Source organism: Protomyctophum bolini (assembly GCF_963924005.1).
Source record: "Protomyctophum bolini genome assembly, chromosome: 4".
NCBI lineage: Eukaryota > Metazoa > Chordata > Actinopteri > Myctophiformes > Myctophidae > Protomyctophum > Protomyctophum bolini.
The window spans coordinates 38,266,804-38,280,234 of record NC_137865.1 but is presented as its reverse complement, the minus strand read 5'-3'; the positions used below and the strand labels follow the sequence as shown (position 1 = coordinate 38,280,234).

Here is a 13,431-nt window from a genome sequence, read left to right as displayed (position 1 = left end):
TTCGAAACTGGCCCCTGTAAAAATGTAATCCCCCACCCTTTTTCCCCTCACTGTATTTTTCCCCTTTTTTCCTACTCTATGATGATTTCCAGTTTTTGGCTATATAGTAGTGTATTTGTACGTCTCTAAATGTTATGATATATATATATATATATATATATATATATATACACACACACACACTACTAGTTATTTTGTAGATTTGGATTATTATTAATACAAAACATACATTAATAACTTCAACCCTATATACATTTTGTCCATTTAAAATAGCAGATCTCTACATGTAGCAGTAGCCTACTATTTTCTGCTATTTTCAAAAGAGATGTTCGACTCAGCAAACTCAGCAAAATAAGAGAGACCTCTCTCGAGGAATAACCAGAGTGTGCGATCCATGCGAAGCGCGCCCCCGTGACCAACTTCAACAACTGTGCGCGCCCCCGGCCGGCTGGTGGTTCTTTAACGCCAGGCAGCGTCTCGTCTCGTTTCCAAGTGCATCGCTAATGTGGATAACATCGAGCTAATGCATGAAAGACGACAAAGAACACCCATTCAAGGATAACTTTGTACAACACAAACCGCTGTGACAGATTGACGGATATTTAATCCAAGGTAAGGTAATACTCTTCGACTCGGAGAATGAACGCAGAGGTTTTTGGGTACAGTGTGTGCGTGTTCTGGGAAAACAACAGAGAACAGCTTTAGCAAGTGTTAGCCATGGTAGCTAATGTTGGCTAGCTTCATTAGCGCGGTGCTAATATTGGCTTTAGCCAGTTCTGCTAGTTTGGCATCCTCTATTTTAAGTCAATCGAGTTTTAAGCTCTTGTGTGGTGCAACATGGATAACCAGAGTCTTAAGTTAGCTACTCCCTGTGTTAGCTGGCGTAGGAATTGTGCAGCAAAAGGATTACCCTCCTAGCTGTGCTTGTTATTAGGCTTGCTATGCTAGCAGGCTAGCTGTCCGTCCTGTGTGTTTGGTGTTGTACGGCAGCCAGGGCAAGGCCTCGCTGCCTGCCAGTGCCTGGTCTCGGTCTGTGTGTAACGTTAGGTAAGCTTAGCCCGTTGTCTGTCCTGCCAGACCAGGCCATTTTGCTTTCGAAGCGGGTTAGTTCAGGTCAACACAAACCAGAGATACAGAGAGATTGGTTGCATTGCAAGGTGGGCTATATGAGGCCAACTTGGTGATGATGACAGATGATGTTTGGTTAGTGGTTACACTAACGTTAGTGGTTGCTGGCGATAGCTGTGCTGCAGTGTGTGTGTGAGACTGACTGACTGTATGTGACCTGTCTCAAAAGGAACGAACGACTCAATGTCAGCTTTTAGATGTGGGTCCTATGCCCCAAATAATTTGGTTTTCTTTATTTGTAAACAAACACTCATTGCCTGAAGGGGCGTTATATCATAAAGAAGTTTTGAGCATCAACCAGCTCCTTATAACTTGTTTTTTGTATGTCAAGGTTGTACTATCACTTAACAGTTAACTCTTACCCGACTATGGCAGTTTACCACTAGTAGTGGCAGCAGCAGTTATATTTTAGATGGAGGCAAGTTGGGGTAGTGTTTGTTTTGATATTTGTTGCATGATAAGCAGTTTTAATGTTCCTGCTTCAGTTTGTGGTAGGCTACATTGTCAATGCTGTGTTAAAGATAAGAGTGCCATGTGGGTCTGTACTGTATTTGTATGTTAACTACTTTCAACCTAGCAGTAATGGCATCTCTATGTTGGGCATGTCATAGTTGAAAATGTTTCCACATTCTCAGAGGTTTATATTGAACCTCACGGATACTTCCACTTTTGCATACGTAAGGCCGTAAGCTTCCAGACAATGTGCAGAAACAGACAAATGTTTGCAGACAGAGAGGCTGTTTCAGGGGTTTGAGATTTGCCATATACACTCACTCACTCACATTTTGAACTGGGCTTGACAGAAGAAGGCTTGGCAACTCCAAAGGGAAATATAATATCGACATGCCATTTTCTATTAAATGTCCACACATAGATTAGTTAGTGATTTCTATGTGTTGGTACTGGTAGCTGTTTTATAATGGTCTTCTCATTGACTATGGCTGTAACAATCTCTGGCCTGGTGTTTGTTAGTGAAACACACTGCATATGATATCTGTACCCTGTAGAGTTGGCCCATACAAGAGACTAGAGCTGTGTGAGTGTATGCAATTTGTATTAACGTGGTATCAAAGCATCTTATCCTGGCAGTTAACCCCTGAAACAGATGTGTGACAGACAGGGTTTTTTAGAGAGTCTTCTCTCAATTGATTGTTTTGTACAGGTGAACCAGCATGTGTGCAGTGACTGCATGCATTTAAAAGTGACACAGACAAGTCAACACACTGCTCTTTTGTCACTGCCCTGACTAAGTATTGGCTCCATCTCTCCAGGGAATAGAGCTCAGCAGCTGTGCCTTCCAGCCTGCACGGGCACTTTCTATGTAAGGGTTTATAGCTGTGTATGTGATTGTATAGGTGTGTTTGTACATCCCCAAGTGTACAAGTGTGTGACTGACAGAGAGTGACTCATTGGCTGGTGAAACAGTGAAGTAATTCTAGATGTGTTGAAGGGAGTCCCTGCCCTTTGTGGCTGTGTGTGTGTGAACCTCTATACCTCTCTCCCTGTAGCAACTGTGTCCCAGTTAGACAATTTAAAACATGATACATGTCAGCTGTGTGTGTGGTATAAGCACATGTCTAAGCGTGCAAGTGTGTTGTAAGCACATGGTGGCATTAGGGTTGGGTACCGAAAGGTCCCAAACGATGACTAACACACACACACACGCACTTGGATGTGTGCGCCATGTCCCTACATGGCACACATCTAAGTGTGTATGTGTGTTTGCGGTCTTCATGGGTCTACGTCTACCCAAAACGAATATACCCGGCAATGACGGAGACATGTACAGGTTCAGTCAGATACATTGTTTTATTATAGTCAATTAGTTTTGTTAAAATTCTATTTCCTCTGGTCGAGGCTTGGGTGTAATTGGGCGAGTGGATACAAGACCATATTCAGTGCTGCTGATCTGGAGAGAAATGCATGAAGTGCTGTGTAACTTGTGTGAAGATTTAGGCTGAGGATCACATTACTGCAGCAGAAGAAATGTTTAGCTTTGCATGCTTGCCAGGTTGCCAGCTGAGTTTCCGTGAGTTGAGACTTGAGAGAACGCATAAATGGTAAATGTTGCATTTATAGCGCCTTTATCCAAGGCGCTTTACACAGATTGTGCATTACATTCACCCATTCACACACCGATGGTGGCAGGAACCATGCAAGGCACCAACCAGCACATCAGGAGCAATTAGGGGTTCAGTATCTTGCTCAAGGACACTTCGACACTAACTCTGGGGGAGCCCGGGTTCAAACTGGCAACCTTGCGGTTACCATCCGCCGTCCGGTCACTCTACCCCTGAGCCACCGCCATGCATCAAAGGTGTTTGATGATGTGATCATGAATTCCTTGATTGAGGTGAAAACACAAGCCACTCAGTCTCTTGTGAGTGGTAAAGTGAGTTTGATGTTTAATGCAATCAGTTGGGACTTTTCTCTGTGGATGTATGGTCTGTCAAGGCCTGAAAGTAGTTTTTTGCCACTCAGTAGGTCGTTCCCGCATAACGTCTGTGTATGATGTCACGCGCTATCTATTATAAGGGTTTTCAAATTGTTTTGACCCAGGGAGTCGGGGACCATCCTGACTAAGAGCAACCTGGTGGGGACCACTACTATTGTGTCTGGTTGGCAGTCCCAAAATTGGACCGTCTGTCCAACGCGTCCCGTACAAACAGAACAATGTCTTGCAAATCAAAGATATGGGGGAAGAAATAGCATGTGAACTTACCATAATCTTTTTTTTGTAATGATCTTATGAATACATGGCTGTCCCACCTGCAATTCTGTCCAAAACATGTCGGAACCTTTGAATGTATTATTCCATCGGTCCATTTACAGTTCGGGACCACCATTTTGGGTTAGGCTTTCTCTCTCAACCCTTTCCCGCATGCCCCCCCCCCCCCCCCCCCCTATCACACCGTCTCTCCTTTGCACACCCATTGCTGTGATGAAGTGTGGTGTTCTCTCCATTAGTTTGCTGATGAACTGCTGCTGACTCCAGATGGCTCATTGTTGCTCCCTGCTACTGCCCTGCCCCTTTAATAATACACATGGGACATTACCCAGAGTCACCAGTGCTGTTTTATAGCTGTCTTTCTCTGTGTGTGTATCTTTAGAGTTGTTCTATCTGCTTTGCTTTCCCATTGCTTATATTTGTTCGATCCTTGGTGATGATCTTTCCCACTCCCCGTATTTTGTCTGTGTGCGTGATTGTACTGTCCACTGTCCAGTGTCCACCACCCATAATGTGAAAAGATGCAGTGTGCAGAAGACATCATACAGCAGAGCATCAAGCCAGCTCCTGAAATAGATGGCCTGTGTGTGCCTTCTCTCTGTCTCTCTCTCTTTGCGTCCTCACTTTTGTCTTCAATGTTTGTGTTTACACACCTTTGTCTTGACTCTTTAACTGTTAAAGAGTCAAGACAAAGGTGTGTAAAAGCTGCCATATCTGCGCAGCTATTTTGAAAGAAATACCGGCGCTGATTGTGTTAAAGTTTAACACAATCAGCGCCGGTATTTCTTTCAAAATAGCTGCGCAGATATGGCAGCTTTTACTCTGAAAGCCCCCCGTGCAAAAAAACGGGAGGAATGATGTTTGCTTACCTCGCCACTGACTTTATGCACGCACATAGCCTCTATACCGATATAATTTGGCTATGGTGGGTTCACGGAACATGCATTTTGACAGATCTTTAGTCTAGGTCTGGTCTGGCGGAATCCCTGCTTTGATTGCTCATTAGCACAGTGTGTGAGATTCTACGATGTATCTTAATATCTATCTACATTTTCTACATTACTGCACATTCATCTTTTTGATTGTATTTAGAATTGGAATATTACAATTGACTAGAGGGTGGGTTGACGGCAGACGTCACAAACCTAACATCCAGACTTGCGAGGCGTGCCGTTGCTGGGACTGCCATGAGAATAGTCACGCCAGGGGTCCTGTCAGAGGGCCATGGGCTCCTATATGCAGTTATGCACCAGACACTACTCAGGCGTGTGCCATGATGATTGTCCTACCAATAACGTCAAAGTTGCATACAGCTGTTACAGTGATGTAACTTGGTTTTCAATATAATGGGCCAAATGGGTCCCAGAAAAAGTTTGAGAACCCCCGCAAGCACATTGACGTTGATGTTGTGCGGGAATGTCCTGCATTATACACGTAGTGAATGTGTTCATGACGTAGCAGGATAAAGCTGTTTGAGTCCGTGAACGCTGTGGTGGTTGGTTTAATGCGTACGGAATCCCTGGGTGTTACATCACTTGTTTGACATTTTTAATATTCAAGTCATGTCACAAATCATGTTTTGCCTAATGTTGATATTTGATATCAAACTTAGGACATACCAGCACAAGCCTTTGTGCAGGAACAAAACATGGCAGGGAGGGAGAGGACTGGAAAGTGGGGAGGTATGCAGGAAAGCAGTGAAAGGAGGGGGAGGAGTTGGGAGGAAAGAGAAGTGGTAGATTTGTCCCAGAGAGAGGGCTATGACGGCAAAAAGAGGAGAGGAAAAGAAAATATCACCAGAGTGAAGGAGGGCAGTTTGTGTGTCAGGGAGGGCAGCCAGTGGTTCAGCCTGCAGCCAGACAAGGCTGAAAGTTGAAACCTGAGAATAGCTGAGACGGGAGAGAACGCGCAGGCCCCAGGGCAGAGGGAAACGACGCACAAGAAAGACTGTATATGAGGAACACTGCAAATGAAAGAGGCTGGCACTGTGGCACAGCAACGTAGCAGGTTAGACCAAGCCAAAGGCTGTGTAGGAGTGACATGAAACGGATTGTGTGAGAGGGAGAGAAAGTGTTTGGGAGGTGCAGTGGAAGTGTGACGGGGACAGAGAAAGAAACTGGAGGTTATGCAATAACCATGGTTATATAAAGGATATGAGTGAATCAATTCACTATGGGTTATGTCCATTCTTGGACGTAAGACAGAAGAAATCTTATACACTCACGTTCTAATGGTATTAGAACGGGCTTTACGTCATGACGCAGTGCAAGTCCCTCCCCCGAGGCTATAAGTGCCTGCACTGCTGTCTGGACGTCATTCGGTAATACTTTCTCCTTCTGCCGTTAACAAGCTAGAAGGGCAATTTGGTGAATTGATTCACTCATATCCTTTATATAACCATGGTTATTGCATAACCTCCAGTTATATTAAAGTCTACTCGTGAATCAATTCACTATGGGAGACCTAATAAACTCCCTTCAAATCACTGAAGTACACACCCGTCCTCATGTGTGTCCCCGGACTGTGACGTCACAGGCGTGACGGTCACGTCCCCTAGGCTATGAGACAACCATTTCGAGGTCAGAAGGTCACGACCTTTTGACTTTGATAAGAGGCGGAACCAAATGGACCCGTCCACATGGTCCCTGTTCCTACCTTAAGGAGCCGATGAACCACGTCATCTTACGTGCCCCGAGGCCTAACCACTGACGGTCCCAGCCGTCTCATGAGTTCTGGCCTCAGTCTTATCCTAGTCGCTAATATACAGGCTTCAAGGTATATAGAGCTAGGTTGACTGTTTATTCACTTATGTGTTTACATATATGCATATATACGTACATATACATATATATTATATACTCGCTTCCCTTATTTATATATATATATATATATATATATCTTAAAGGACATGCCTCACCGGGAAGCAACCTGCAGGATCGCATGTGCCACATTAGGTTCTGTTACATCCAGGTTATAGAACCTAGCAAAAGTCGAAGGCGAGGACCAACTTGCCGTCGTACAGACATCCTGTATCGAGATACCTTCGTAGAGCGCCCAGGATGTCAAAATACCTCTGGTGGAGTGTGCCCTTAACCCCACTGGTGGCACTAACCCAGCCGTGGAGTAAGCCATCTGTATGGCCTCCATGATCCATTGGGACAACCGCACCTTAGTGACCGGTTCTCCCTTTACGCTAGCACCCCAGGCCACAAACATCTGGCTGCCCTTCCTGAAGGGAGCCACCCTGTCCATGTACACTCGTAGGGCCCGCACTGGGCATAGACGATGCAGCCTCTCGTCCTCCTCCATCTAAGTGGCGGTGGATAGAACGACCTTAGGTCCACCGGAACACTAGTCAGGTTGGAATTCTTGGGCATGAAGGCCAGGTTTGGTTTTACCATGACCCGCATTCTATCCCCACTAAGGATAGTGCAAATCAGGGCTCACCAAGAGCGCCTGTAGATCGCTCTGTAGATATATATATATATATATATATATATATATATATATATATATATATATATATATATTTTTTTTTTTAGCTGTAGTGAGAGCCAATAGAAGGACGGCTTTTAAAATTAATCTCCATCCTACTGAATCCAATGACTCGAGTCGAAAGGTGCCCTTGTTAGAGCGTTCAGCACTAATGACAGGTCCCAGGAAGGAATCAGAGACTGAGTAACCGGGCGGTCCCTCCGAACCCCTCTTATGTACTATCGTATGAGTGGGTGTTCACCCAGGGCCTTATCCCCCATGCCAGTATGACATGCTGACATAGCTACCAGATTGACCTTGATTGATGATTGGGACTACCCGTCATCCAGCAGACCCTGTAGGAGGGTCAGAGCCGTCCTCACTTAGGCCTGGAATGGTTATTCCTGGCCTGGTCTTCCTGCACCATCGCTCGAAAACCTTCCAGGCAACATTGTGTTGTTTCCTAGTGGACTGGGCCCTAGCCCCTGAATTGTGGCCATCACGTTCGGGGGCAAACCCTCAGCACTTAAAAGTTCCTTTCACGGGCCAGGCCCATAGATCCAGGGTCTGAGGGCAAGGGTGAAAAGACCCTTATCCAGTCTGTGTGAGCAGATCCTTCCACAGCGGAAGCTGCCATGCCTGGTCGCATAGGAGAGAGGATATCTCTGACCTCCATGACCCCCACGCCAGAGCTATGAGAGCCACCTCTAGGCCCTGAGTTCTCACTCTGTCCAAGGTGGGTCGTATTACTTTTATAGGGATAAAACTTTAGTTGTAAAAGTATTAGTGACAGGGGAGGAAAGACAGGCCCTGCGGCCACTTGTGAGTTAGTGCATCCAGTCCCAGTGACGAGCACCCTTTGATGAAGAAGAACAGACGGCACTTCGTGTTCTCTTCCGATTCAGACAGGTCCACCTTGGCTATGCCAAAAACCTGTCCCATAACTGAGCGGCCACTTCTTGGTGGAGAGACCAAACCGCGTAGCGGAGCTGGCCCCTGGATAGCAGGTCCGCTCCTGCATTCAGGAGCCCTGGGGCGTGACGGGCTCTGATCGAAAGGAGGTGTGTGTCACACCACGTGACTAGTCTGTAGGCTAGTAGATGCAGGGTCTTGGACTAAAGTCCGCCCTGCTTGTTGATATAACACATCGTAGTAGTGTAGTCCGTCCTTTCTAGGACGTGGCGGCCATGAATAAATGGTTTGAACTGACGCAGTGCCAGTAATACTGCCATCAGTTCGAGGTAATTGATGTGGGCGTTTCTCAGAGCGCCGCACCCCCCTGTTTGCCATTTCGTCGACAGTGGCACCCCACCCCGACGTGCTGGCGTCCGTAGTAGCCACTTTCCTGGAAGTGTTTATTCTCATAGGGACGCCCTCTGTAAGCGTGGCTCTGTTTTCCCACCAATTGAGTGCTTGAACGCACCCCACTGTCACTCTGACTCCTGATATCGGCGGTTGGAAGGAATACGTAGACTAGAGACTAGCCTCGATACCCAGGCTTACATTTCGTCTGCGCGAAAAATGAAACGTAGAGACCGCATCCATTCTTGGAATGGCCTCATATGTAGTCTGCCTAGACGTAATTAGTGAAATGACGGACGCCTGATCCTGAAAAGTGTCACACATTTGAGAAACGGTTCCACCCTCTTGGCTCAGCCTGGCTGAGAAGGAGAGAGAATTCAACGTTATGCCTATGCCATCTCATGCGTTTCTCAGGCGTCATCGTGCTCTTCGCATGATTTATAGTAAAAGGCCCAGGGAGGATAGCTGATCCACCACGAGTCTCGTGTGAAGCAGCGCCTCTGTTGGCTAACCTGCGCACAGCAGGAGATAGAGGGGACAATACGAGTCCCTTGGTGACACAGAGGAGCTAGTGCCGCCTGAGTGCATTTCACGAATACCCTGGGGGGTAGTGACATCCCGAACGGGATGTCACTTCGGATCCAAAGCGCAGGAGTTTCCTGTGTGGTGGATAGATAGGGATACGGAAAAAATCGTATTCGAGATCGATACCGCTTGGTGTACCGGTCGCCCTGGTGCAGAGAGCGCAGTAGGGTCGCTGCTGTCAGCATTTTGAATTTGAAAATTCTGAGGTATGTGTTGAGAGCTCTGAGATCCAGGAGGTCGTAGTTCCCCCCCCCCCTTATTTTTGACCAGAAAATAGCGGCTGTAGAAACCGTCGTGTTGTTGGTCTAAAAGGAACCTCTCTGACAGCTTTTATTTATTTATTTATATATATATATATATATATATATATATATTATTATTATTTTATTTTTTCATTTATTTTGGCCAGTAATTCGAGGATCTCGGCCCGACGTACTTCCGCTGCCTGCCCCCCATTTGAGAGAGAATTATCTTCCCGAACTTGGGTGGTGACTGTACAAATCGCGGTTTGTAACCCGTCTTCACTGTGAGTAATACCCAGGGGGACGCGCCACATAGCTTCCACTGTTAAAAACACGAGCTCCCTAGCATGGGATTCATTGCGAGTGGCAGCATTCCCTAATCCCTAGTGGCTTGGGGATGTAACTGTCGTGTTGCTCCTATCCTAGGAGCCTCTCCTCGCCTAATCGGGCTGGCGAGGAGAGTTTGCGGTCGCGACGTCTCCAGCCTGCGGCGAGCTTTTGCTCGCTACAGGCCAAAACGCCGTCCGTCCCACCGCTGTCGAGAAGTCTAGCGACTCTTTCCGCGGTGGGCTCATGCCCCTGTCATGTGGTTCGAAGTTGTTGTTTCATTGTGTTTTGTCTTTAATATAAGAGGCATCGATGCAATCAAGCGCTTTATTAAACATGATTTTGTACATTTGTGGTTTGTACACAGCCGCATTTTACAGCGGTATTCAACACAGCAACAGCTTTTTTTTTTTTTTTTTTCTAGAGGAATGTTCGTAGTCTCTTTCCCGCTCTGCGGTAGGCATTAACATTTTCCTCTTCCTTACCATCGGTTCCGACGCGTGGCCTCTATGATCGGAATCGGGTTTGAACCTTTGAGCAGTCCTTTCAAAATTCACGCTATCCAGCGTGTCCGCAATCCGCATCGCCATCCACGGTAAGAGCCTCTGCCACGAGGAGTCCTCTGGGGGACGTACTCTCGTGGCTGCACTGGCTGGTTGCGAGCGCGGCCAGCTGCCGCTCTGTCGGCAGGCTAAGCACGAGCCTGTCCTTGCTCCGCACGGAACTTCCAGAGCACTCTTGTGTTGCCTCTTTCAGCCGGCGGAAGGGCTGGGCCCCGCCGTTGGCGGACGATATGGTGGGGCTGGTTCTAGTAGTAGGTGACGCAGCCCCTCCGCATTCCTCCTGCTGTTCTTACCGGCAGCAATGAGCTCCGTCAGCACTGTGAGGGAGCCCTACAAAAGGGCCTCGGCATTCAAGGCTCTTGCCACGGCTACAAGGTGGCCGTAGGTCCGTTTGAGTGAGGCTGAAGCCGCCCTGTCCTTCGGATCTGGGAAAGCGGTTGATTTAGGGGGACTTCCCGAATGGCATTATTGCCTAATAGGGAGAGTATTTTGGTCCGAAGGATCTCGGCCGCCTGCCCACTCGCATGAGAGGATATTACTTTCTCGAACGTGGGTGGTTCCGCAGTGAATTGCAGCTTGTACACTGCCCGCCACCCATGGGTGTGCGTGTGCTACGCATTCTATCCATTTTGGAGGGCACCGTGCCAAAGATTTTGGCGTGGTGGTCCCGTCTCATGATGGCAGTGCCTTTGGTTATAGGCTCTGCCATCATGCTTTTGAAAATGTTGGCGTGGCGGCCCCGTCTCATGATGGCAGTGCCTCTGGTTAGAGGCTCTGCCATCGTGCTTTTGAGAAATTTGGCGTGGTAGCCCCGTCTCATGATGGCAGTGCCTCTGGTTAGAGGCTCTGCCATCGTGCTTTTGAGAAATTTGGCGTGGTGGCCCCGTCTCACGATGGCAAAACCTGCTAGAGGTTTTGTCATCGTGTTGTATTGTCTCACTGCCGCTGATCGTTGTAACGATCGGCGCGGTAGTGGGCTCATATCCCGCATGTTTACACAGGGGTACAGGCAATGATTCAGCTGATTCGTTCTGCACAAATGTATTTGAACCAAGGGAGGGACATGGGAAGCAGAGTATTCAGCGACACATTCTTTATAAAGTGCGGTGCAGCAGCAGCTCCTCTTAGGGGTGAAGCAGTATGAACATTCGAGTCCGGTGCTAACCTTAACGTCCTCTCGGCCTGAGGCCACTGCGCCGTGCCTGGGCAAAAGAACACTGGGAAAATGAACGAAACTAAGACGTCTCCGCGCCTCAGTTTCATGTGGCGGTCTATGGTCACACATTTCTGGCATTGGTCTGGGACGTTCAGCGTCGCCTCGGCCTGCCTATAGTCATTTTCAGTTCATTTCAAAGGGCTTTATTGGCATGAGAAAACAACGTTTACATTGCCAGAGCATTTGAGAACAATACAACAATACAGTCAGAGTATTGAGAACAGTACAACAATACATCAATACCGTGAGAACCAAAATGATGTACAGTAGACGCACGTGTCGTGCGGGTCCATCCTTAGCATAGCGTTGCCACAGTGGTCTGCTCGGCATTGCTTCTGTGGCAGGAAAAACAGCCCCTCTACGTTGGCGACGGGCCGCCGCTCAGGACTTTGTCGTCTTATCTGCCATTTTCTTGCGGAATTCCACGTTCTCAGCAAGAAAAAGTTGTCTCTGTGGGCATCTAGTGCCTCGACAGTAGGATGCCAATTGTTGGCCTGCTGCGAACTGGCTCGCGTTAGCTATCAGGTTAGCCGCTCCTAGCCTTGCTAGTTTACTTACCCGTGTTGGAAATTGTCGCTGTGGGCTTCTAGCGCCTGGACAATAGAATGCTAATTGTTAGCATGTTGCAGACTGGCTAGCGTTAGCTATCAAGTTAGCTGCTCTTAGCTTTGTCTACCTGTGTTGGAAATTGTCTCTGTGGGCTCCTAGCGCCTGGACAATAGAATGCTAATTGTTAGCATGTTGCAGACTGGCTAGCGTTAGCTATCGAGTTAGCTGCTCTTAGCTTTGTCTACCTGTGTTGGAAATTGTCTCTGTGGGCTCCTAGCGCCTGGACAATAGAATGCTAATTGTTAGCCTGTTGCAAACTGGCTAGCGTTAGCTATCAGGTTAGCTGCTCCTAGCTTTGCCTACCTGCGTTGGAAAGCTGAGTTTTGGTTTTGTCCGGAGCTGCTAGGTCTATCACGGAAACAAAAACAGCTTATTTTATCATTATTTTTCTTCGTGAGTGTAGCTTACACTAAGAAAAAACACCAATTCCACCTCGTGGTACCGAGCAACCGAGGCCACTCGTCCTGTTGAGATATATAAGGAAATTGGGCCTTTCTCTTGTGATTTAGCTTGTCTGTCTTAACGCAGAAGAAGAAAACGAATGACGTCCAGACAGCAGTGCAGGCACTTATAGCCTCGGGGGAGGGACTTGCACTGCGTCATGACGTAAAGCCCGTTCTAATACCATTAGAACGTGAGTGTATAAGATTTCTTCTGTCTTACGTCCAAGAATGGACATAACCCATAGTGAATTGATTCACGAGTAGACTTTAATATAACCGTGTCAGACGGGCTGGGTGGGGGCAGGCTCCGTGCTCTGAGCAAGCATGCTCTGTTAGGACTCAGGAGCATGCTCAGTTCTCTCACACACACATGCACAGTGGCAACGACTTCCACCAAATTGCCTGAGAGATAAATGGAGAAAACGGCAGGATGGAATGGAGCAAAAATACAATTACGTCCAAGTCCCAGACACTGTCAGTCCGGGATTTCCCCTTCCCTTCCCCACCCGAAAGCTACAGACATTTCCTAAACCACTCTCTCCTCCTCTCTCTGTTCCCTTCGCCTCCCTTCTACCAGGGAGAATCGGAGAGAAGAGCAGTCAGTTTTTCTTTCTTTTTGCGTCCTGCGTAACGTGAGTTGTGTTCAACATGGATGTATCATGAAAGACCAGTGCCAGCAGTACAGAAGAATATTGTTTATTAATCTGCCATTGAAGATGCTTTGCCTTTCTGTGCAAGCCTTATACAGGGCTGGAGCTCAAACTGGGCCCTGCCTTTCTCTGCAAGCCTTGTACTGGGAGCTCAAACTGGGCTC

At 47.4% G+C, this 13,431-nt stretch overlaps 1 protein-coding gene across 1 annotated transcript in view; it reads left to right on the top strand.

Moving 5' to 3' along the window:
• Positions 1-470: 470 nt before the first annotated feature.
• Positions 471-13,431, top strand: part of siah1 (siah E3 ubiquitin protein ligase 1) — a 33,823-nt gene continuing 20,862 nt past the window's right edge. The window contains exon 1 of the mRNA XM_080761295.1: positions 471-612. The gene's annotated coding sequence lies outside the window, so the exon portion shown is untranslated. The remainder of the gene's footprint in view (positions 613-13,431) is intronic.